The following is a 26,873-nucleotide window of genomic DNA, read 5'->3' as shown; positions in this document are numbered from 1 at the left end:
ATTAAGTTCACTTAGAGAATAGCCACTGCCATTAGCAATGGTAACATGGAATAGACTTAGTTTTTGGGTACTTGCCAGGTTCTTATGGCCTGGATTGGCCACTGTTGGAAACAGGATGCTGGGCTTGATGGACCCTTGGTCTGACCCAGTATGGCATTTTCTTATGCCCTCAAGGTTCCCGCCGTAGTAGCTTCAAAAGAGGGCCAGTGGCGCGCACATGCGCGCCTAGGAAGGTGGGTGGTGGCAGTGTCTTCTCAAGTTCCTCCTCACTGCCCTTGCCTTGTGTTCAACGGGCCCTCTACTTTGCCTTGAAGCCCTTGGGCCTATCTTGCCTTGTTCCGGTCTTTGACTTATTCTCTCTTGTATCCTGTCTTTGGGTCTTTTCTAACTGTTCCAAGCCTTGCTGCCTTCAGGCTTCAGTGTTCTTTTTTTGGTGTTTCCTTTGCTTGCCTTGTCTAAGTTTGCCTCTCACATTCACATACACACCAGTCACACCGTCACCTTACCAACCAGTCTCTCTCTCATACATGCACACACACAGGCTTCTCACTCCCATGCTCTCTCTCACATAATCAGGCTTCTCACTCCCATGCTTTCTTTCACACACACCCCCACAACACCAGGCTTCTTACTCCCATGCTTTCTCACATACCCAGATTTCTCACTTCCATGCTTTTTCTCTCTTTCTCACACACACACACACACACACATCCATGACTGTCTCACACTCTCACATACACATCAGTCATCTCCTTGAGCAGTCACTTTCATTGTCTCTCACATATACACATACATCAGCTCTCTGACCAGTTTCTCTCAATCACACACATACTCTCGATCAAATACATTCTCTCACTTACACACATTCTCTCACGTACAAACTGGCTGGCTGGCTGCTTCTCTCGCTTTCTCTCACTCACTTCCTCTCCCCCCCCCCCCCCCCCCCCCCGAGCAGAAACGGTAGCTGCTCCTCCTCCTCCAGCCCCCGCAGGCCAAGAAGGAAGAATTCCATCGACCGCGGGAGGCTCATGCTGTTCTCTCCTTTCCCGATTACCGTCTGCTGCAATAGCTTCTTGACATTTGCAGGGCTGCCACCTGGAGCTCACTCCACACCTTCGCAGCCCACTATTGCTTGGACAAAGCCGGAAGACAAGATTCCATCTTCGGCCAATCTGTCCTGTGTAACCTGTTTCCAACGTGACGTACCAACACCGTTCCGCCTGCCCTGTGGGGTTCAGGATGCCCTCTACCAAATTCCACCCCAGTTGTTGTGCCTGTTGCACGCCGTTGGGTACATTTGGTGCGTGTTCGGACATCCTCAGCTTGGTACTCACCCATATGTGAGGACTACCATCCTGCTTGTCCTGTGAGAAAGCAAATGTTGCTTATCTGTCGCAGGTGTTCTCACAGGACAGCAGGATGTTAGTCCTCACGAAACCTGCCCGCCACCCCGCTTTGTTGTTTTATTTTTTCGTCACTGCCTGTAGCTATAAAATAAGACTGAAGAGGGACCCCTGCTGGCTGCAGGGTTGGTGCCATGCTGGGCATGCCCAGTAGGGGTCAGTCAAAGTTCTGGAAACTTTGACAGAAGTTTTCCGTGATTGGGCTCCATCCTGATGATGTCACCCATATGTGAGGACTAACATCCTGCTGACCTGTGAGAACACCTGTTACAGGTAAGCAACATTTGCTTTCCGTTGATTACCATCGAGTTTGGTCCTCGCGGCCTACTGGCCGTCGACCGTACCGCGGCTCAATTTTTTCATGGCCATGGCGTTGGGGTTCCGTCGGTGCCCGGACTGTAATCGCACCACGTCCATCACAGACCCCCCACAAAGTCTGTGTCATGTGTCTCGGATGTGAGCACGATGTCCTGACCTGCACTAAATGTGCCCTAATGACACCAAAAGGTCGCAAGGCTAGAATTGAGAAGATGGATGCGTGGATCCTAGAAATTCTAAGACATGGTTACGCCTTGGAATTCACTCATTCCATTTCTGACGCTTTTATGGTTTCTCCTTGCTGTTCCATCAAGAGAAGAGAGGCAGTAAAATTCACTCTACAGAGGCTTTTCGCTCTGAAGACCGTTGTTAGAACATAAGAAGATAAGAAAATGCCATACTGGGTCAGACCAAGGGTCCATCAAGCCCAGCATCCTGTTTCCAACAGTGGCCAATCCAGGCCATAAGAACCTGGCAAGTACCCAAAAACTAAGTCTATTCCATGTTACCATTGCTAATGGCAGTGGCTATTCTCTAACAGGTCGATACAGTAACGTGCAGTTAAAGATTGCCCGTCTGTAACGTGCTGGGAGCGCACAATACAGACGAGTAAGGCCATCCAGCCATACAGTCTCCAGTTTCACGCGTCCTTAGCGCTTCCTAAAATAAACACCTAACCCTTTCCGCACCCAGCATGTAAATGAACGAAAAAGCTGTATAATGAAGGAATTAGCTATTCCCCTCCGATACTGTAACGGGCGCTGATATTATCTCCTTAGGAACGCGCTGTTTTGCCGCGGCCTTAACCTGTTAGTTTACCGCCTCCCCCTAGTAGGAGTTAGGACTGTGTAACAAATCCATCGACACCGCTTAAGATACTCAAACACAATAAAACAATAAGCCTGGCACCTTCCTTGATGTAGTACGTCCCGGATGCCTCCCCCCCCCCCTCCCCAGCGTGCCCGCCACTACCCCTTTCATCAGCTGCATCCACCCATTATGCCCCTCACGGGCATGTCCCGCTTCACAGAACGCTCCCACTCAAATCCGTTCATGGGTATATACCCTTTCGCCCCCCTCACAGCGCCATGCTACCACTGCGACCCGGAGGAGGTGAGGCACAGCGGCGAAGACAGACGGGAGAGGAGAAAAAGCAGAGCCGAGCAAAGCAAAAGCGTGCAGCAAGCCGGCGAAATAGACCTGCGAGCAGAGGCAATAGCAGCGGTTCGGTAAGCCTGGCACCCTCCTTGATGTAGTACGTCCCGGATGCCCCCCCCCTCCCCAGCGCGCCCGCCACTACCCCTTTCATCAGCTGCATCCACTGCGACCCGGCAGTCCCGTGAGGCCTACAAAAAAAAAAAATCCCCGGCTCCCGCACCCCCGCACTGGCCCGCTGACTCTACCCCCCCGATCGGGCAGGTAGGCGGCGGCGACGAAAACCAAAGCAATTTTTTTTTTTTCAAAAAGCGACATCACACATTGCATAAAATAATTTCTCCAGCCTTAAAGCGACTTACTTTTGGGATCTGTCAAGATCCCAAAAGTAAGTCGCAAAAGTAACTTACTTTTCTGAAGCCATCAGGAACATGATCTTAGCTCCTCCGGACGAAGACGAAGATGGCCGCCTGCACGGGGAAAGCGTGCAATTGGCAGCTGAAGACGTGACCTCACGTCTTCAGCGGCCAATTGCACGCTTTCCCCCGTGCAGGCGGCCATCTTTCGTCTTGAGCTACGATCGTGATGGCTTCAGAAAAGTAAGTTACTTTTGCGACTTACTTGACAGATCCCAAAAGTAAGTCGCTTTAAGGCTGGAGAAATTATTTTATGCAATGTGTGATGTTGCTTTTTGAAAAAAAAAAAATTGCTTTGGTTTTCGCCGCTGCCTACCCGCCCGATCGGGAGGGGGGGGGGGGGGGGTAGAGTCGGCGGGCCAGTGCGGGGGCGCGGGAGCCGGGGATTTTTTTTTTTTTGTAGGCCTCACGGGACTGCCAGGGTCGCAGTGGATGCAGCTGATGAAAGGGGTAGTGGCGGGCGCGCTGGGGAGGGGGGGGGCATCCGGGACATACTACATCAAGGAGGGTGCCAGGCTTACCGAACCGCTGCTATTGCCTCTGCTCGCAGGTCTATTTCGCCGGCTTGCTGCACGCTTTCGCTTTGCTCGGCTCTGCTTTTTCTCCTCTCCCGTCTGTCTTCGCCGCTGTGCCTCACCTCCTCCCGGAGCAAGGCTGCTTTCGCGCCCTGCTCCGGGAGGAGAGACACAGCGACGAAGCAACAAAGACTTTTCGTGTTTTTTTACACTTCCTGGTTCCTGTCATTCCAAATGCCATTTGAAATGACATTTGAAATGACAGGTACCGTCGCACCCTGGTTACTGTATAGGCGCTGTATTAAGCGCCTATACAGTAAAATGGGTTACGCGGCCATAACCCTTCCCTACCGCTTTAAAGCCGCGGCATGCATTTGCATGCGATTAGAAGAGAGTATTGGGGAGTTAGTGAAGAGAACTGTGGGTGCGGGGAGGAAGGGTGCGCCTGACACTGCCGCACTGTTTCTACCGCGGCCTTACTGGATCGACCTGTAAGTGAACTTAATAGCAGGTAATGGACTTCTCCTCCAAGAACTTATCCAATCCTTTTTTAAACACAGCTATACTAACTGCACTAACCACATCCTCTGGCAACAAATTCCAGAGTTTAATTGTGCGTTGAGTAAAAAAGAACTTTCTCTGATTAGTTTTAAGTGTGCCCCATGCTAACTTCATGGCGAGCCCCCTAGTCTTTCTACTATCCGAAAGAGTAAATAACGATTCACATCTACCCATTCTAGAACTCTCATGATTTTAAACACCTCTATCATATCCCCCCTCAGCCGTCTTTTCTCCAAGCTGAAAAGTCCTAACCTCTTTAGTCTTTCCTCATAGGGGAGCTGTTCCATTCCCCTTATCATTTTGGTAGCCCTTCTCTGTACCTTCTCCATCGCAATTATATCTTTTTTGAGATGTGGCGACCAGAATTGTACACAGTATTCAAGGTGCGGTCTCACCATGGAGCGATACAGAGGCATTATGACATTTTCCGTTTTATTCACCATTCCCTTTCTAATAATTCCCAACATTCTGTTTGCTTTTTTGACTGCCGCAGCACACTGAACCGACGATTTCAATGTGTTATCCACTATGACGCCTAGATCTCTCGGGGGCCGATGCTGCAGCGGCCGCTGCTAATTTATCACGCGGGCACGGTCTTTCTCCTTCCCGTGCACCGCGTATCACTTCCTGTTCCAGGTCACGGGGGGGGGGGGGCGCGGGAAGAAGAAAAGGCCAGCCGCGGATGCCACAGCTTCTTTTAGTACTGCTGCCGTTCCCACTGGGCTTGAACGTGTTGATAGCCCGGCGGCAACAGCAGCAGGGAAGAAAGAGCAGCGGGAGGGACTGGGAGCTCGCGACACACCTGCCGGTGCTTGGCGACACACTGGGGTGTCGCGACACACCGGTTGAGAACCGCTGCCCTAATGCAATAAGGGGATTAGCGCTATTCAATGCGCGTCTAACGCGGAGTGAATGTAATAGCACTCTTCACATGCAAATGCATGTGAATGAGGCTATTAGGCATTCACTCCCGACACACATTTAACTGTCATCTATTAACGACCCTAGCACATCCTTGCTAACGCGACCCCCTAATTTAAATATTGCATGGTGCCCCCCTTTGGGGCGCCATGCGCGCATTAAGAGAGCAGGAGCTGACTGTTCAGCGCCCGCTTTCTACGCACCTTTATTCCATTGGCCTCAAAATGTGGGACTGGGGGCTTGAAGCTTTTGTGAAGATATTGGGGAAGGTGAACTCTGGAAGCGGGTTAGGGTTTGATGTGGTAAAGGTTAGAAAGAGGATAGAAATTAAGGCCTAGGGTAAAATATGGTAAATTTTCTGAATATAGCTAACTTGCATGGCATGGCAGTTACAATCCCAAACAAGGCAGTGAGAACCACCTGCATGGAGTAGCAGTTACAACCCTGAACACCTTGATGGGCAGACTAGATGGACCATCTGGTCTGTATCTATCATAATTTACTATGTAAAGTTAACTGTCATGGGGAATTAGCTTTGTTTCTTTCAACTCCTGTTTCAGTTCTTATTGGAAAACGTTAACATGAATTGAAAAACTATTGAATCTCCTTATCCACAAGATGGGTCATTGTAAAACACATTGACCACAAACCAAAATATTGCTGGGTTTGCCAGGGATTTAAAATTATTAGAAAATAATGTAAGAAAACAACCTCAGACAGTGCTTCACTACATCAAGACAAGCAGGGCTGGCTTTTGGGGGTGTGTGATCTGTGCTCTCAGGTAGGGTGCCAAGCACTAAGGAACGCCAGAGGCCCTCCTGAAATAGCTAGCAACTAGGCTGCAGAGCCAAAATCCCACTTCCCTTAAGAGAGATTCCTACCAAGCGCTACCGCTTCCCCTCATGGTGCCAAAATGCTGCTGCTGCCCCCCACCAGAAAGAACTGTCAGGCCGATACAGTAAAGTGCGGCCGCAGATTCCCCGTTTCTAACCCACTGTGGGCGCACAATTGGGACGCGTTAAGGCGATCCCGCGATACAGTATCCGATTTCACGCGTCCTTAGCGCTTCTTGAAACCGACACGTAACCCTTTCCGCACGTGGCATGTATATGATATGTTAATGACCGGGTTAGCTATTTCCTCTGATACTGTAACGTGCGCTCCGATTATCTCCTTTCTAACCTGCTATTTTGCCGCGTCTTTAACCTGTTAATTTACTGCCTACCCTCTACCTGGCGTTAGTGTGGTGTTCGATCAGCTTCGTACCGGACTGCGCCATCGACAACCTGTTTGTTATTGCTCTGGCGCTAATTTTCATTCGGTGAAGGAGACGGAGATATGCTCGACTGAGAAACGCAGGAAATGCTCGGCAGATTAGAGAGGTCAACAGGGGGGGGCCGCAGCAAGGAGAACCCATCCGACCCAAGAACCCAGCTGCAAGACCGGAGGAGGTACGTGATCTGTTTTTGTTTAGCTGTAAAGAACGGCGTCCGTGTCTTCTGGCGCCTCTATTGACGCCGGAAGATGGGCGCCGGTAGACTTAGGCGTCTGTAAAGGCGGACACGAGAACGCCTCTATGGACGCCGGAAGATGGGCGCCCAGAGAGATGGGCGCCCGTGAACATAAGCGTCCGTAAAGGCGTAGACGAGAACGCCTCTACGGACGCCAGAAGATGGGCGCCCAGAGAGATGGGCGCCCGTGAACATAAGCGTCCGTAAAGGCGGAGACGATAACGCCTCTACGGATGTTGGAAGATGGGCGCCCAGAGAGATGGGCGCCAGAAGACATGGACTTAAACGGACGCCGTTCTTTATGGCATGGATGGACGGTATAGTTAAACCGAGAGATGGTTCCTCTACGGTCGCCTATATGGTTGTCTATAACAGTGTTGCTGATCCATGTCCATGTCCATGGCCATGCTTCTTTTTTCTTTTTTTCTATCTGTATATATTTCCTGTTTTTCTTTATGTGACAGATTTTGTGTCAGCTATATCTGCATTGAAAACAATCTGTTTGGCTGTAGTTTACTCTGAACAGTGATGGCGGACTATCTGTCCATCTCTCTCTAGCCACTTTCATGTTACATTATTTTTCTGTACTGCCATTCAAACTGAACACAAGAGATCCCTGTGGCAGATGTAAGCATGAATGCGTTGTTAAAGCATTTGTATGTGTCCATTACTAATTTGAATTATGTGTGTTTTATCATCGTCGGTTTTATCATCTGTTGTATTCCCTGCAGGCAGAGCGCCGTGCCATCTGCATGCCAGGCCATCAGCAGGCCATCCACCGGCCGGGACGTTTCATTCGCACACAGACAACGCTTTTTGGCATGTGTGAGCGAGATGTTGTCCGAACCTACCGGCTGAGCTCACAGGCAATCTTGTCCCTCTATGAAGACCTGCGTGAGGACCTGGACCCCCAGGCCAATCGACACCATGCTGTGCCCAGATTGAATAAACTTCTGTGCGCCTTAAATATTTTTGGTACCGGAAGTTTTCAAAACCCAGTGAGCGTAATTGCTGGTATGACTTCAACACCTGTGACAGGCTTCCGTTTCACGGCACCTGTCACAGGTGTTGAAGGCCATGATGAAGCGGATGAGGGAGTACATCGTCTTTCCTACAGATCCAGCTGAACTGTAACAGATCCGCAGTGGATTCATGGGTATTGCGGGGATGCCTAACGTGTTGGGCGCTATCGACTGCACTCATATTGCGTTAACACCCAGGTTGGATGAAGAGAGTGCGTTCCGAAATCGCAAGCACTTCCATTGCATGAATGTGCAAGTGGTTTGCGATGCACGCCTTCGTATTCTAAATGTTGTAGCAAACTTTCCAGGGAGCTGCCATGACGCCTACATTCTCGCACATTCATCTCTGGGTACCCAATTCCCTAAAGGAAAGTACGGTGAAGGTTGGCTACTTGGTAAGTGACAATTGCTACTTGGTTAGATGACAATTGCTACTTCCCGTGATTCTGTCTGTCATGTGTTCTGTTCTCCAGATGTAAAGGATGATCGCTATACAGTAATGTTTATTATGTCATTCTATGTTTACAGTGTTTTGCACCTCAAAGTTGTTTTCAATGCATCCCGGATTTTTCATCCCATAGGTGATGGTGGCTATGGCTGTAAGCCTTGATTGCTAACCCCGCTCCAGTCCTCAGGCACAGCTGCCGAAAAACGCTACAATGAGGCTCATGGCAGCACCAGAAACGTGATTGAGCACACTTTTGGAGTTCTGAAGGGGCGTTTTCGATGTCTGGATCGCTCGGGGGGGGGGGGGGGGGGCCTGCAATACAATGCAGAAAAGGTCGTGAGCATAATTGTTGCCTGCTGCATGCTACACAACATTTGTCAGAGATTCGGTGTGCATGCAGAGGTTGACGAAGACTTGCCACCCGATCTGCCCGTGGAGCTCGCAGCTGAAGCGGATAACACTGCACGGGATTATGAAGTCCGAAGGATCATAGACAGTTATTTCTCTTGTAAGTTTATTGTCAAACATTACATTTCATTACTGCTGTTATAGAACCACTCCTGTCTACAGTGCCCTACGACGATATTGCGCTTTCATTGTAGTTCATAGCTGTGCTTTATTATAGATATTAATAGGGATGTGAATTGGGCTTCGGACGATGGAAAATATCATCGATATTTTCAAAATCCTCAGAAAGCGGGGGCTCCCCCAAAACGATAGGAAAATCCCACGATATAGGGGAGGGCAGGAAAAACGGCACACAAAAATAACCCATAAAGCCACCCCTACCCTTTAAAAATAACCCCTTAGCTTCCCCCACTCTCCCGACCCCCCCCCCCCAAAACCTCCAATGGCCCGAGTGCAGGAGATCGCTACCGGTGCCATTGGTCAGCCCCTGACACATGGTAGGAGCACAAGATGGCGCCGGCCATCCAGTGCTCCTACCATGTGACAGGATCCGACCAATGGCACGTATACCCTGTCACATGGTAAAGGTAAGGGCAAAGGTCCATCGGCGCCATTTTGATTAGTGGCAGCCGACGGCCCGGGAGTGGGAGGACGGCCTGGAGTGGGAGATCACGGGAGATCGCTCCCGGGACCCCTACTGGACCACCAGGTACCTGTAAAAAGATTTTTGGGGGGGTCGGGAGGGTGGGGGAAGCTAAGGGGTTACTTTTAAAGGGTCGGGTGGGTTTTTTGTTTATCGGCTGGGGCGCAGCCGATAAACAAAACACGATCGGGCCCAATGGGAAAAAACCCACATGTGAATCGATTCCGGTTCCGATTCACATCTCTAGATATTAATCATTTCTGTACCTGTATGTCCTATTCACTCTTGCCTTTTTTTCTCATTTTCTTTCAGAATTCGAGATTGATTTCTTTAAAAATGTACTCCTCAGAACAGAAGACATTACCGGAAGATGACCCCTCCGTTAAACCATTTAACAATTCACATCAATTTCATCGTATCCATATTTTCCTATCTTGAATATATTTTGTCAACCCATTCAAACCTGATAAATTATTTTCCCTTTTATGGTCCTCCAGGCCGTTTCCAGCTACTGAAATATTGACAGTAGAATATGGTTATTTATGCTTGAATAAATATCCCTTGATGTGTTACATGGATATTATATTAACAAACATTCAGCCCACATCTAGTTTTCCTTCTCTGAATATGACAGCTTTCCCTGCAATAAAAATCTGTTTTTTAACGTAGCATTCACATTTCGTGAAGTGTAAGTGTTACATAAATAATGTGTGGCGACCCATAGCATACAACATTACCTGTCTTTTATACTCTTGCATGTGGAGTGCCCCGCCTAGGACAAAGGATTCCCCTCCTCCCCCCCGGGCCCTTCTCCAGCCGTCTGCGCCTTCATACCTGGCCTAAGGGAATGGGGTGTCATAGACATCATGAACATGTTATGTCCCACCCCCCCACCCCCCGCCAACCGCAGTAACAATGAAGCTCTTATTCACACCTACTGCGAGATCTATTCAATTGCCATGCCCATCCTATGCTCCATGTGTGACCGTATAAGAATTTGCCAGTTGTAATAAAAACATAAAAGTACACTTACTCAAATTGAAAACAAAATATAACTTTTATTTAACTTTTTAGGAATGGTCAGCGGAAGGAAGTTTAGAGGCAACTGCTTGGATTGCGCCAATCAGTGCTGCCATACATTCTCTAAAGTCGGCTCTCAGCAACCGCAGTTCCTGGAGGATTTGCTCATGATGATGATCCTGGTGTGAGGTTATTCCAGCCAGTAATTGCTTGCTCAGGACATCATCTCCAAAAAGTGGCACTTCCATGTCCGGTACCACTGGCGCAATTTCCTCCATCACTGGTGCGTCAGCGAGTAGCTGGGATGGTTCCGGGTCTTCAAATGCCAGGGGGGGGGGGGCGAATCCTGGAGGTCAAGGACAACTTCTGGTGCTTCGTTGACAGGGACATCGTACAGATCCAGTGAAACCATGTCCCCTGTTGACATCTGTTGGCTGGGGGAGTCTGCGCTAGGCAGTGGAAACACGAATTCCTGGTTCTGGTCGGATTCTTCGCTGTCACCTTCGCCATTGTCCATTGTTTCTGTGGCTAAAGATATAGAAAGAGGTCAACGTCATTCCATAATTGTGAAGAGTTCATCAGAATGTATAGCAGTACCAATGTCTAACGAAATTGTAATATTTTTGTTATGGAACAAGAATTCTTATGGCAGGAGAGACGTGACATATTGGCTAAATGCTATCAGATAATATTGCGACAAGTACAGTGACGGTAGGGCAATCAATGATGCACATTTTTATTACAGTAGGAAAATCTTAAAACAAAATAGAGCGATCACACATCGGTTGACCACTCATCAACCATACAGTTCACATGCTGCGGTAACCAGATTTAGCTAAATACATATCTGCACATGCTGCCGAGTCGCCACCGTACTGCGTCCGCACGCCCACGACGACCTCCGTCCTCATAGCTCTGAGAACCATTTCCTCCACTGGTGTCAGCACGATGCTGCATGGTGGCCCTCCACCGGTCCTCTTTGCAGAGGCATTGATTTTAACGGCCTTCTCTTTCACCTCTTTCTTGGTGTCCCGCCACCGGTGCTGCACCTGCTTAACATCCCTGGGCGTCACAGAAAGGGAGCTTACATCTTGGGCAATCTTCTCCCAAATCTTTTTTCTGCTGGTCCACGAAATCTTCGACTTGAAGAGAAGGTGATGTTTTTCGCATACAGCACGGCACAATACCTCTTTCTCTTCAAAGCGTGCGTTACGGGTTCACTTTCGGGATGGCTGGCAGGCGCTTGAGTCTTCCTCTCGCTCCTGCTCCACGGCATGGGCCTCTCCCCAGCGATAGTGCGCTTTCCCGGCATAGTTCAACCTGGACGGTAACAAAGAGCACGTGATTAATCGACAGAATGGCGGAGATTAAATCTGTTAAATATACTAGAATATATTGAGGCCCCTGTATAGCCTCGATCAAGAGCCATTCCACTAACGGTTGCCGGTCTCCGTGCTACACCTCCACCCGTGAAATGCTATGTTTTCAGGGCATCAGTGTCTGAATCGGAGAAAATAACAAGGTGAACATCCAAAACTTTAAGAATGCAAAGAAGAGGGCGACATAAACTGGTAACAGTAAAAGACAAAACACCAGGTAAAATACAAGTTGAAGGGTTAAATATAGAGACTGCAAGTGAGAAACATCAGAGACAGACTGAATGCAAAGAAGAGGGAAACAATAGGTTACAGGGCACAACGGATAGCTTACAGCCAAGAGTCTAAATGGAAACATCAAAAAATTAGAAATGCAACAAAGAGGGCGACATAAACTGGTAACAGTAAAAGACAAAACACCAGGTAAAATACAAGTTGAAGGTTTTAATATAGGGACTGCAAGTGAGAAACATCAGAGTCAGACTGAATGCAAAGAAGAGGGAAACAATAGGTTACAGGGCACAACGGATAGCTTACAGCCAAGAGTCTAAATCGAAACATCAAAAACATTAGAAATGCAAAGAAGAGGGCGACATAAACTGGTAACAGTAAAAGACAAAACACCAGGTAAAATACAAGTTGAAGGGTTAAATATAGGGACTGCAAGTGAGAAACATCAGAGACAGACTGAATGCAAAGGAGAGGGAAACAATGACCACTAAGTTACAGGGCACATTGGATAGCTTACAGCCAAGAGTCTAAACGGAAACATCAAAAACATTAGAAATGCAAAGAAGAGGGCGACATAAACTGGTAGAGATGTGCAGCCAAAAAACTTTCGTTGCATTCGTGTTACATATTCGTCGGGGGTCATTTCCGTTGCATTCGGACGTATGGAGAATCCAATACGTCGATATGTCAAATCGTTTTCCGGTTCCCATTAAAGTCAATGGGGGAAGGATTTCCAGCCTATTTTTGGCTGTAGAATTGGGGTTTTATTATCAATTTTCATGAAACTTCTGGGGAGCAATCATCACAACAACAAAAGAGCTCCAAGGTACTTAGACTGTGGCAAAGTGGCACCAAAGTGGCATGAATAGCCTAAGGCACTGGAAAAGTGCAAAGGGGTACCAGAAGTGGCAAGAGAGCTTTAACAGAGGCACAAAGCAGCAGTGAGAATGTCAAAACCACACCACAGCTTCAAAAGAGAGCACCGATAGCAGATGCATGAACCATCGAAGGCAGCACGACAGGCAAAGCGGCAAGACAAGTGGCATTGACATCCAACAGCACAATGAAGGGGGAACATAGCAAGCAGACAGACTAGCACCAACACACTGAGGAACCATGAGAGTGGCAAGAACACCACAAGGAGTTAAGTGAGTCATCTGGTGTATGGCAGAAAAGCAGAGTGGCAGAAAGCTGATAGGGGCAAGACAGGCTGGCAGAGCGGAGGTAGTCTGGTCCCTATGGTTTTGATAGGGGAAAGACAGGCTGGCCCAGGAGACAGTTCCCTTTCCTTTGTGCAGGAAAGGACTCCCTAGAACAGGTTCACCCCTAGAGTGGGGTGTTTCCGTTGGCGTCTAGTGAATACCGTTGGCGTCCAGTGTATACCGTTGGCGTCTAGTGAATACCGTTGGCGTCTAGTGAATACCGACTGTACTTACGCACTTCAGCTGATGACAAAGGAACTTGAAGAGCTCTCAGAAATAAGAATACTGCTACTCAAGTCCAAATCTGCAATATCAACCTATGTTGACTTTGTACCGTACAGTGCCTCTGTAAACAATGGGAACACAGAGGATGAACTTGAGTACAACTACCACCAGTTTTCTATAGCACTAGAAACATTAATGTAGCAACAAAGAAACAGCTTGGGAAAATGGCCCGTATTATGAAGGTCATGAAAACTATATCCTAGCTCCAAGCTGGACAGACAGGCACAGCGTTAGAGGTCGAGCCCTGATAGGGACATAAGGCCTGGATGAACAGGCACAGCAGTCGAGGACAGAAGTCAATCCCACCTAGGGACACAAGGCCTGGATGAACAGGCACAGCAATCGAAGTCAAACACTTGTAGGAACACAAGGCCCGGACTGACAGGCACAGCAGTCGAGGACAGAGGTCAATCCCACCTAGGGACACAAGGCCTGGATGAACAGGCACAGCAGTCGAGAACAGAGGTCAATCCCACCTAGGGACATAAGGCCTGGATGGACAGGGATAGTAATTTTTTTTCTTAATTTATTTATATTCTTATTTTCAAACGTTTCCAGCACTTCATAGTTGATTACACTCAGGTACTGTAGGTATTTCCCTATCCCCAGAGGGCATACAATCTAAGTGAAACCCTTGTAGGACACAAGGCCTGGATGGACAGGCACAGCAGTCGAGGACAGAGGTCAATCCCACCTAGGGACACAAGGCCTGGATGAACAGGCACAGCAATCGAAGTCAAACACTTGTAGGAACACAAGGCCCAGACTGACAGGCAAAGCAGTCGAGGACAGAGGTCAAGCCCACCTAGGGACACAAGGCCTGGATGAACAGGCACAGCAATCGAAGTCAAACACTTGTAGGAACACAAGGCCCGGACAGACAGGCACAGCAGTCGAGGACAGAGGTCAAGCCCACCTAGGGACACAAGGCCTGGATGAACAGGCAAAGCAATCGAAGTCAAACACTTGAAGGAACACAAGGCCCGGACAGACAGGCACAGCAGTCGAGGACAGAGGTCAATCCCACCTAGGGACATAAGGCCTGGATGGACAGGGATAGTAAATTTTTTTTCTTAATTTATTTATATTCTTATTTTCAAACGTTTCCAGCACTTCATAGTTGATTACACTCAGGTACTGTAGGTATTTCCCTATCCCCAGAGGGCATACAATCTAAGTGAAACCCTTGTAGGACACAAGGCCTGGATGGACAGGCACAGCAGTCGAGGACAGAGGTCAATCCCACCTAGGGACACAAGGCCTGGATGAACAGGCACAGCAATCGAAGTCAAACACTTGTAGGAACACAAGGTCCAGACTGACAGGCAAAGCAGTCGAGGACAGAGGTCAATCCCACCTAGGGACACAAGGCCTGGATGAACAGGCACAGCAATTGAAGTCAAACACTTGAAGGAACACAAGGCCCGGACTGACAGACACAGCAGTCGAGGACAGAGGTCAATCCCACCTAGGGACACAAGGTCTGGATGAACAGGCAAAGCAGTCGAGGACAGAGGTCAATCCCACCTAGGGACACAAGGCCTGGATGAACAGGCACAGCAATCGAAGTCAAACACTTGTAGGAACACAAGGCCCAGACTGACAGGCAAAGCAGTCGAGGACAGAGGTCAATCCCACCTAGGGACACAAGGCCTGGATGAACAGGCACAGCAATCGAAGTCAAACACTTGTAGGAACACAAGGTCCGGACTGACAGGCAAAGCAGTCGAGGACAGAGGTCAATCCCACCTAGGGACACAAGGCCTGGATGAACAGGCACAGCAATTGAAGTCAAACACTTGAAGGAACACAAGGCCCGGACTGACAGGCAAAGCAGTCGAGGACAGAGGTCAATCCCACCTAGGGACATAAGGCCTGGATGGACAGGGATAGTAATTTCTTTTTCTTAATTTATTTATATTCTTATTTTCAAACATTTCCAGCACTTCATAGTTGATTACACTCAGGTACTGTAGGTATTTCCCTATCCCCAGAGGGCATACAATCTAAGTGAAACCCTTGTAGGACACAAGGCTTGGATGGACAGGCACAGCAGTCAAGGACAGAGGTCAATCCCACCTAGGGACACAAGGCCTGGATGAACAGGCACAGCAATCGAGGTCAAACACTTGTAGGAACACAAGGTCTGGACAGTTGACGGTCAGGCACAGCGTTTCATGTCAGGTACATGTGCTGCAGTGCTTATATTATCTGGAGCATAGGAGGCAATTGGAGCTGCTGCAAGGCTTTGAATTGCTTTTAGTCATCTTGCCATTCACAGGGAAAATTTGGAAACCCATATAAAGGCAGGTTTACTTTCAAAAACACTAGCATTTCCATCAACTCTGGTGCCAGCCTTGAGCGGTGAGGGCTCATGATATCCCCTGTCATTGAAAAGACACGTTCACTGGGCACACTGGTTGGTGGACATGACGATATCGCTGAGCCACTTTGGCTAGGTGTGGCCAGACAGTGAACTTGTGTGCCCAATATGCCAGCGGATCTGTCTGTATTTTCTCTATCGGCTCTGAGAGATACCGTGTCACTGACAGCTGTGCTGCTGGCTCCTGTGCTTGGGCGGGCTCAAAGTCCCTCAATCCAGCTGCTTTCTCTCTCACCCGTTGCACAACTGATGAATCTTTATGGGCAACATGCCTTGGGTGTTCTGACGTGGAGGAGGAGGTACTATCTGTCGCTGACACAGTGCTGCTCCTGCTTGGGCTAGCAGTACAACTCTCTGATGTGCCTGCTGTTTCCACCTCTGCTTCAAGCCTAATCTGTCTCCGCCTATGGTGCTCCTGTTCACGGACCTTTGCTAACAGTAGCTCCTTCACAAATGACAGACAATTGGACTGTAGAGCGAGTTTACCTTTCACACGGGGATCACAGACAGAGGCGAGCATGTATGTGCGGTCGTCTGTTAAAGGCCTTAATCTGTCTTTCACCTGCTGCTGCAAAATGTCCAGACACTGTAGCACCTCAGCAGTCATTCCCTCTTCCTTTTTAAAGGCCTCCAAATGTTCATCCAGGAAATTAACTATAGGGATGATGTCAGCCAAGGTGGCACTTCTGGAACTCAGCTCCTCCATGACATCCTTGAAGGGCTGCAGGATTTTTACCAGCTGACTCATGACTAACCAATCATGATGCCCTAGGGGATTCTGCACACCTATGTCCATTGTACCAGAAAGTTCATGAAGGGGTGTCTGCATCTCCAGTAACCTCTCCAGCATCATAAAGGTGGAATTCCACCGGGTGGCAATGTCTTGAATGAGACGCTTGTGAGGCATATCCAAATCAGTCTGCTTTTGTCGGAGAACCTGCCCCGCCTTGACACTTCTGTGGAAGTGTGCTGCTATGTTCCTGCACTTCTGTATTAACCTATGCAGGTATTCATTCTCTTTGTCATTGGACTCCAAGCCCAGAGCTGACTTCACTACCAAGTGCAGAGGGTGTGCAAAACATCGGATGTTCTTAAACCTCCCATTGGTTATTGCCTTAACCATGTTTGCACCATTGTCTGTGACAAAGAACCCTGCCTACGTTTTCCTGTCTCGCTGGTGTAGTTGCCAGCCCTCCAGCATCTGTCTGATGCATGCTAAAATATTGGCTGCGGTATGGGTCTGGTCCGTCAGGTGGGTGTGCAGTAAAGCCCACCTCCACCCTGTTACTTCTTCAGTAATAGAGCTGCTGGCTGCCCCTGCCTCAGCCATGTCCCACCAGTGTGCTGTCAGAGAGAGGTAAGAGTGTGCAGCATTCATGGCGGTCCAGATATCGCAGGTGAAATGCACTCTTCCGTCTGCCTTAGCTAGCAGTGCTTGCATTCGACTGCGACACTGCTTGTACAGGCTGGGGATGACCTTTCTACTAAATGTGGTTCTGCACGGGATTTTGTAATTTGGAAGTACGACCTTCAAAAAACGCTTGAAACCCACATTCTGCACTAGCTGCAACGGCTGGTCATCGAGGGCAATCATTTCCCCAATGGTCCTGGTTACTTTTGAGGCTGCCTACCTCCTACCCCAGGATAGCGTTACCGCACTCCACCCCATTTCCTCCATGGTGGATTGTCGCTTCTGCCACATGTCAGGGGGTTGCTGGCCTGCCGCCTGACTGATAGAAGGGGATGAGGGCGTGGGCTGACTCTGCTGCTTTCCTACCACTGCACACTGGTTGGAAGGGGTCCCCCGATTGGAACTGCCACCATCCCCAGATGGCAGTAATCTTGTTGGGTGTTGCCTCTTCATATGATGGTTCATGCCAAAGTTAGATAGATGTCCCATTTGCTTGCCTCTGCTAATATCCCTGGCACAGTAATTACACCGAGCATAACGCGGGTTTTCCATCACTTTAAAGTGTTTCCAGATCGGAGATGTCTTTCGTGATCCTCCCCTCTCTAACACCTTGGGAGTGGATGCTGGCACTGGAGTTGAGGTAGTGGGTGCACCCTGAGAAGCAATGCCAGAGGGGGCATCAGTCACCCTCTGTGCCCGTTCTGACTGCTCTTCCTCCTCCTCGTTATCACTGTCATCTCTCCCCTGCTGACATTTCTGGAGGCTAAGACAGGACTAACTGATTCTACCGAAGATTCGTCAGCTATTACTTCTTCCGTTTCTGATGAGAATCCCACACAAGAAGATTCATTTGAATCAGAAGCAAACAGTGACTGTGCTACCTTATCAACGTTAAGTGTTAGTTGAGACTTCTGTCCCCCTGCTGCTTTTGGGTGTCTACATTTTGTCTGGCATGACTCTGCCTCCCCTTCCCTCACCTCCAAAACTACAGGGCCAGAAACAAGTGGTGGCGATGGCGATGTGTCATGGTCAGATTTCATTTTTTTTGGCATGGAACTGCCATCCCCTACAAAGAGTTTAGATTGCGACAGTTGCCTTTTTAGCTGTACTGGTGGTGTTGCATTAGTGTCTTTTGAGGTGCCTCCTCTGCCAGTCCATATCACTCGATTACATCTCTCTTTCCCTGACATTATGGATTTAATGTGACTGAGTAATAACACTGCCCACTGTCACGGTGCCTGGCTGTGCACTAATGTGTGTGGCGTGCACACAGACACTGCTTGCTTGTAAGCACAAAAGAGGCAGACTCCCTGGGCACTTGACTGCACAGACCCACCCAATAGTTAGGATCAATCTGTTAAAGCTACCCACTGCCCACTGTCACGGTGCCTGGCAGTGCACTAATGTGTGTGGCGTGCACACAGACGCTGCTTGCTTGTAAGCACAAAAGAGGCAGACTCCCTGGGCAATTGACTGCACAGACCCACCCAATAGTTAGGATCAGTCTGTTTAAACTACTCACTGCCCACTGTCACGGTGCCTGGCAGTGCACTAATGTGTGTGACGTGCACACAGACGCTGCTTGCTTGTAAGCACAAAAGAGGCAGACTCCCTGGGCACTTGACTGCACAGACCCACCCAATAGTTAGGATCAGTCTGTTTAAACTACCCACTGCCCACTGTCACGGTGCCTGGCAGTGCACTAATGTGTGGCGTGTACACAGAAGCTGCTTGCTTGTAAGCACAAAAGAGGCAGACTCCCTGGGCACTTGACTGCACAGACCCACCCAATAATTAGGATCAATCTGTTAAAGCTACCCACTGCCCACTGTCACGGTGCCTGGCAGTGCACTAATGTGTGTGGCGTGCACACAGACACTGCTTGCTTGTAAGCACAAAAGAGGCAGATTCCCTGGGCAATTCACTGCACAGACCCACCCAATGGTTAGGATCAGTCTGTTTAAACTACCCACTGCCCACTGTCATGGTGCCTGGCAGTGCACTAATGTGTGTGGCGTGCCCACAGAAGCTGCTTGCTTGTAAGCACAAAAGAGGCAGACTCCCTGGGCACTTGACTGCACAGACCCAGCCTGTTAAACTGCCCAGTGAAGCCCAGTGCACTGAGAGACTAAATAATTGGAATTAAAAAAAACAGGAATTTTTGTCACTCCAGAAAAATGGATGAAATTGAAAATAATATATCTCTCCAAGCCAGCCCAACACCCTAAATGGTGGTCAGTGCTAGCTGACTTAGCACAGCTTCTCTTCTCGGTCAGAGATGACCAAAATAAACAGCTTGAAAGAAACAGGACTAGTAGCAGCTGTAGCTGACCCTGGCACTGCAGCAAACCAAAGAATAATTTTCTTTCCTTTACTAGTAGCCTATCTCTCTTAGTTCAGCCTCCTCCCTCTTCCACCCAGCAGCCCATCTCCCACAGCATCGCTGGAAATAAGTGCGTGGCTCCTCTTGCTGATGTTTATATACTGCTGGCTCATCAGTGAAATCGACAGAGAGCACTGAATGACAGCGCTATTGGCTGCATTCAGTGCAGCTCAGACAATGTCAGCGCGGATACGCTGCATTCCGGTATCCATGCCGACCTGTCCAACCCTTTCCTGTGAGTCACTGTGACTCACAGGAAAGGGTCAGACAGGTTGGCATAGTTACCGCAGGGGGGCTGCCATTTTGTGCAAATCGTAGATAGTAAGTAGCTAATGGGGGCGAAGAAAAGCGCGCGCCGCTGGGCGCACCGAATTAAACAGAAAATCCGTTAAATACGTGGGGAGTCGTGATGCATTTCGCCTCCCCACGTATTTAACGGATAGGACAAAATACGTTGCGGATCGCCAATACGTCAAAAATGGATGCACACCCCTATAAACTGGTAACAGTAAAAGACAAAACACCAGGTGAAATACAAGTTGAAGGGTTAAATATAGGAACTGCAAGTGAGAAACATCAGAGACAGATTGAATGCAAAGAAGACGGAAACATAACCAGGCAACATCACTTAATATTCCAAAGAAGACAATGAAAAACAGCCTTCCCACCATGGATTCCGATCCTGTGGAGGGATGTGAGAAAAAAACATGAACGTCCTTGTTCGGCGGCCATTTTAGCTTACCAACGTCCATGGCAAGCGCAGAACCAAAGGAACGCCAAACTCTGCTCTTCATGCATGGACGCACAAGTCAAAGCGCATAGACGACAGTAGCACAGGCACATGGGGCAAAGGGACGGTGGATTCTAGGCTTCCTCCTTGTGCGCCCAAGCATGAGCACACATAAAAGAGTTGCAAAGGCACATGGTTCACCACAAGGGAAGCCTAGTTTTTGCGAGAAAAAAAAAGCGTGCTTTGCAATGCTTACCTGCTGAAAGCCTTGACGATCTCCCGTTTGATATCCGACGAAACAGTTGTACACGGTGTGTCCTTGTCCAAACGAAGTCGAAAGGGACTTTTCCATTCAGGGGAGCGACCTATATACACGCCCATGGTAGGATTATGATGCTGTGCTGGCCAATTGGAAACTAGAGTTCCAAAACCAATACGAAACTCCAGTTTGAAAACCAATAGGAAACTCCAGTTTGGACCAATCGGAAACTCCAGTTTCAAAACCAACAGGAAACTCCAGTTTGGACCAATCGGAAACTCCAGTTCTAGAAAGGCGGCAAAAATGGCGGGAACGTCCATGTCCAGCCCTAAAGGCCTGCAAAGTTAGGCTAGGCTTGAGCGTCTGTTTTGTTCCTCCGTTGCAAAATGGCGAACCGAAGGGACGCTTAAGTCTAGGCTTGAGCGCCTGTTGTGTTCCGCCGTTGCAAAACGGCGAAACGAAGGGATGCTTAAGTCTAGGCTTGAGCGCCTGCTATGTTCCGCTGTTGCAAAACAGCGAACCGAAGGGACGCTTAAGTCTAGGCCTGAGCGCCTGTTTTGTTCCTCCGTTGCAAAATGGCGAAACGAAGGGACGCTTAAGTCTAGGCTTGAGCGCCTGTTTTGTTCCTCCGTTGCAAAACGGCGAAACGAAGGCACGCTTAAGTCTAGGTTTGAGCGCCAATTTTGTTCCGCCGTTGCAAAACGGCGAAACGAAGGGATGCTTAAGTCTAGGCTTGAGCGCCTGTTGTGTTCCGCTGTTGCAAAACAGCGAACCGAAGGCACGCTTAAGTCTAGGCTTGAGCGCCTGTTTTGTTCCTCCGTTGCAAAACAGCGAAACGAAGGGACGCTTAAGTCTAGGCTTGAGCGCCTGTTTTGTTCCTCCGTTGCAAAACGAAGGCACACTTAAGTCTAGGCTTGAGTGCCAATTTTGTTCCGCCATAGGAACATGGCGGAGGAAAGGGGCCGGAAGCAGGTTGCACGGCGCTCGCATGTGCAATGACACTTCCGGGCGGCCATTTTTTAATCGCTAGCAAAATTGCCGAGAGGGAGGTCGATAAACTTCTCCGATGGGGATGTGAGGCTGCTGGCCCAGTTGGTGGCCAAAGACGACCGCCACCTATTCTTCCACCCTGGGCACCCGCGGGACCAGGAGAGGGCCGACGAGGCCTGGCGGGCGCTCAGGGTGCAATACAACGCCCAAGCCGACTATCCGAGGGAGGTACGTTTATAGGCATCTATTTTTTGTTATTTTGTAACGGGCATGGAAAACTACAAGTTAAACATCTTTGATTAGTGGGTTTGTTTAGTATTGTTGTATCTGACGGTTGGAAACTGTAAGATTCCAACCGTCAGATACAACCAATTTTATTTGGGTGGTCGCTTTGTAGAGCTGTGCGCCACAGCAGGACACATGGGACTTGACTTGTTTGAAGTATTTGGGCACTAGATTTGTATTGGGATGCGGATGACAAATGTAAAAATGACACTTCACTTGTTAGACTGGTTGGGTTTGAATTTAGTTCAGCCTCTCAATTTGTAGTTCAACTTCCTTTTCCTTTTGCTATTGTATAACCGACAGATAGAGGCATTGAAGAAGCGGGCGCGCAGGATCCGGAAGGAGGAGCCGGAGTACCTGAGGGCCCTGCGGGCCCACAGAAGAGAGGACAGTAGGTGCAGTTAATAGATTTAAAGGGCGAGCTGAAAGCGATAAATAAATTTACTATTGTACTATTCTCCATCTTTGCATGCGCAGCTGCGAAAATTTAAATATTTCTGTTTTCAGAGAGCAGCACAGATGATGGCGGGGAGGAAGAACAAGCTACGTGGGAACAACGCCATGGTGAGCCTTTAATAGCATCGGCATACTTTGTGCCATTTGTCACACCAATGAAATTTGCACGTGTAGATGTGTGAAATGGAACCGGTAATGTTCCTGTTAAAAATGTAGCTAGGTTCTGTTTCTTGTTGTGCATGAATTCATGTAGGACGGGGTTAAGGCCTTAATTTTTTCTCTTTTCAGATACTTCAGAGGAAGAGATGGGCCCCCCCCCCCCCCACCATGGACCATCCTCCCGTGATCCTTCCTGTCCCAGTTCCCCTCCCCCCAAATGTCTCCTGCTCCCCCTGCCAACCCGCCCACCCCCATTTTGGAGCGCCTGTTATTTTGCCTGTCCCCATCTACAATCCACCCCCCCCACCCCCCGCAAAATTTTCCGCCCCAACTCTCTCCCAACCCGCCCGCCCGCCCCGCCTGCCATGGGAGATGAGGAGGACAGCGTCATTGACGTTGTCGGCCCTGCCTCTCCGGGGCTGTCCAGGGCTGGAGATCGGCCGGAGGGCAGCATTGAGGGGCGCCTAGACTCAATGCTGTACCTCCTGGTGCAGATCTCCAGCCGCATGGACACCCTGGAGGGAATGGCAGCGCAGGTGGTGACACTCCTGCACGACCTGCAGGAGGTGGTTGAGCTCCTGTGAGCAATCGCAGGAGCTCAGTCACTGCTGGTCTTGGCGCGGGCTCCAGCAGGACCGCCATCGCCTGCGGACTGTCAATGACGGCGCTCCTCCTCCTCCCCCATGGCATGCTCCGTCCCCTTTTTTTCCCAGCACCCACCCCCCCATTGCCCCCCCCCATGTAAATACATTTTTGTTAATAGTTTAATTTTATTTTGTATATTTTATTTCAATAATATATTTTTGAAGAAAAAAAATTGGAATAAATCTGGTGTGCATGTAATTATTTCTTTATTATTACATTAATAGCTTTTCTACATATGGCATAACTGCATGTAAAAATGAAAGAAGCATGTTGGGGGATCTGCAAAGATTTTGGAGTTGTAAAGGGTTCATGCTTCCAAAAAGGTTGGTCTAGGGGGAGAAATTCTTCTATGCACATACTGCAATAAGAGTGGGATGTGGGGCGATGGTATCTGATGATCTCAAGGTGCCAAACAGGTGGATAAGGCGATGGCAAAAGCCAGAACAAGGAGTAGTCAGCAGAGAAAGGGAGGTGATGTTGCCCCGTATAAGTCCCTGGAGAGACCTCATTTTGAATACTGTATACAAATCTGGAAGCCGCACCTTCCAAAGGATATAAACAGGATGGAGTCAATCCAGATAGTGGCATCTAAAATGGCATTGCTCAGTGATCTTTATTTATTTATTTAAAAACTTTTCTATACCGTCGCTAAGTTATATACCATCGCAACGGTTTACAAATAGGCACATAGACTAAGGTAAGTAAATGTAGGATATCGTACATTCTAACAGGTGCCAATAAAGTTCGGTTACAATTTCATAAACAAAATCATTATTAGAGTAATGTTGGTCAAGTCCAGGTATATTATTGAGTTACTATCGCTTTGAAATATTACTTCTTAAATGTAGGATTGAAGCTTTATTGTAAAGCTTATGAGGAAGGATTTAAGGATGTAAATAATATGTATACCCTGGAGGAGAAGTGAATTATGATAGAGATTTAAATACCTCAGAGGTATCTTTAGCTCCCCCCCCCCCCCACCCTGTTAATGCGTGGAACCTGCCACCAAGGGAGGGGGTAATCTGTACAGAACCCTCATATGCACCACAGTTGTGGTGGTAGGGGGGGGGGGGTGTTATAGAATAATACTTAGAAGAGATAGATCCTGTACCACTGATTCACCTTTCATGTTATCTTTGTTTCCCTCTCCTTGTTGCTTAGACTAGGGTACCATAGGCAATCGGGACACAAAGCAAAACTTTGCAACACTTTACTTGTAACCAGAGAAAGGAAACAGGGAATTAAGAAGGGAGGAACAATGACATTAATAGAGCATAAAATATTATACATACACAGTATATAGAGTGTGTATATATATCTTCTGTCTGCCCTGCAATTTTCAAAAGTCAGTAACAGATTCAAACTTGCTAAAGTAAAAGCTTAGGTGCCCAAGAATCAAGAATCAAATTTCCCACTGCTGTCCTTAACTATTGGTGGTGCACAATTTTGATGGGCCCAGGGTTTTAATACACCTCAGCTTGCTGGTAAGATCCAAGAGTTTGCTGTGTGCCTGTGAAATGGCCCTATCTTGCTTGGGGGGACAGATTTAAGTGCTGATCCTGCTCACACTGGCTTGGCTTTAGAAAAAGGCAAAACTTCAGTCTGTTATTTTTTCTTCTGTGGAATATAAACACTGAGTCTAGTTTTTTGTTTTTTTCTCTGAGCTCTTCTGCAATACTACACTCTGACAGTCTCTCCTTTGTGAAACAGATACTACTCATCTGTGCTCCCTCCTGCAGGGGAGATTTTACACCGGCTCTTGGCAGTCACCTTGTCTCCTGTTTGGGCACAGTGCTCTCAGTCTCTGACATGCTGGCTGCTTGCTAAATTTTTCCCCGTTCTGGATACCAGCACTCTCCTGCCTCCATCTCTGTCTGCTCTGTTTGGCTGTCTCTGGTCTCTTACAGCCTGCCAGCTCCTGTCAGCCAGTCTTTCATCTCCAGAAATGTAGCCCACCTTTCCCCATCTGCCATATAAATCCCCCCAGCGCCATCTTGCAGCATGTGACGTCACGCACGTCCGTTCATGCGCTTCGATGGCTTGAGCACCCAAATTGACGGGCCCCCCAAGTCAGCGAAAGCGTATGAACGGGCGTGCGTGACGTCACTGCGCCCGTTCACTAGCGTTGCTGGCTTGAGCGCCCAAATTGACAGGCCCCCAAGTCAGCAAACGCGTATGAACCTGCGTGCGTGACGTCACGGCGCCCGTTCACTACGGGCGTGCATTCGTCAATCTTCGCCGGCGGGGGCCGCTGGAAGCCGCTTTCGCTGCCGGCTGCCCCCGGGAGGGCTGAAAGAAAAAGTAAGTTAACTTTGCTTACACTTAATACTTTACATGTCTAGTCGCTTTTCACCTGCAATGATTCGGGGATTTTAGGTTTTCTTTTGGTTTAATTTGGGATCCACTTCCTGGTACCTGTCATTTCTATTGACATTTGAAATGACAGGTACCAGCGCACCCGGGATACTGTATAGGCGCTGAATATACCGCCTATACAGTAAAAAGGATTGCGCTTCATGGACACACGTTGGACGCGGGTTGGATGCGGCTTGCATTTGCAAGCAATTTAAATAGAGTATCGAGCGGTATGTGATCTGAACTGTGCGTGCGGCCAACGAGGGTGCGCCCGGCACTGCCGCACTCTTTCTAACGTGTCCTTACTGTATCGGCCCGTGTGTTGGGGATCCAGCACTTTTAAACACCGCTTTCTGCTACGATGGCAGTACAGTGTTTGAATGGTGTAGCAGACAGAGAGACCTAGCCGCAGGAAACAGCATTTAAAAGTACCCCAGTACTGCTCCTACTACTATTATTCATCATTTATAAAGCGGTACTAGACATACACGGCTCTCCTATTAGGGTATGGGGCAGGAATGGAATGCAAAAGCGAGAAAAAATAGAATGAAAAGGTGGGCACAGGGATGGAATGTAGGAAGGCATATGTTGGGGGAGGCAAATAAGAGGGAAGTTGGGACAGGGTTGGAAGCAAAGATAAAAGGAGAAGGCTGGGAAGGACGTTAATAACCAGGAATGGAGGATGGAAAAACAAGGCTGCAGGAAGTGGTATAAGCAAAGCTGTATTATTCGCGAAGAGGGGAAAATGGGTGGGCAATTTCAGTTTTTATACAGGATGCCATTAGCCCTGAAGATAAATACCTGGTGTTCACCAATATAATAACGGTCACTCAGTAGTCACGCAGAAAGCCAGTGACAAAGAAGCATTAACTAGTGGCCTTAAATCTCACACACTGTACTGTTACCATTTCTCCTACACAAACAAAAAAAGAATTACGTTAATAATAAGCGCCTGCGTGAGAAATTCTGCCACCCCATCCGCAAGCGTAGAAGGTTTGTAGCCCAACCCCGCCTTTTGCAAAGGGCTAGGCTGGCAGCTGCGCATGCGCGTCGCGGTTTCTTCTCACTGGAAGCTTCTGCGTAGTGAGTTGGTGTTAGCGTGGTCGCTGACTAACTCTGAAAACCAAGCTTGTAGGGTACGTTTAGATACCGTTGAATGTGAGATGGGACAGTAAGACAAGCTAAAAAGAGGATTTCGGTAGTTTCATAAATTCCTCGTAGTTGATTAGCCCTGCCGGAGGGCGTTTTTCTGCATAAAGGCCTGTTGGTAGCTGTCGATCCTGTTTCCTATTAATTGCATAATAGTAAAATATGCAACAGCTTTAGCGGAATAACTGCAGCGATTTTTTTCGAACCTTTTAATCGCGAACTTGTTTTGTTTG

General features: G+C 48.5%; 1 protein-coding gene and 1 long non-coding RNA gene across 2 annotated transcripts in view; one reads left to right on the top strand and one right to left on the bottom strand.

The window, feature by feature from the left end:
* Nucleotides 1–10,365: 10,365 nt before the first annotated feature.
* LOC115095787 lies at nucleotides 10,366–26,497 on the bottom strand. The gene is made up of 3 exons (XR_003857868.1): nucleotides 26,293–26,497; nucleotides 11,430–11,661; nucleotides 10,366–10,869 (listed from the first exon to the last, which is right to left on the bottom strand). It is a non-coding gene; the product is annotated as an uncharacterized LOC115095787 (long non-coding RNA).
* LOC115095786 (eukaryotic translation initiation factor 3 subunit A-like) overlaps nucleotides 26,492–26,873 on the top strand; it is a 502,216-nt gene continuing 501,834 nt past the window's right edge. The window contains exon 1 of the mRNA XM_029609944.1: nucleotides 26,492–26,627. The gene's annotated coding sequence lies outside the window, so the exon portion shown is untranslated. The remainder of the gene's footprint in view (nucleotides 26,628–26,873) is intronic.

The sequence above is a fragment of the Rhinatrema bivittatum genome, chromosome 7 (genome assembly GCF_901001135.1).
Source record: "Rhinatrema bivittatum chromosome 7, aRhiBiv1.1, whole genome shotgun sequence".
Taxonomy (NCBI): domain Eukaryota; kingdom Metazoa; phylum Chordata; class Amphibia; order Gymnophiona; family Rhinatrematidae; genus Rhinatrema; species Rhinatrema bivittatum.
Note: the sequence above shows the minus strand (reverse complement) of the source record. Positions and strands in the feature narration are given on the sequence as shown.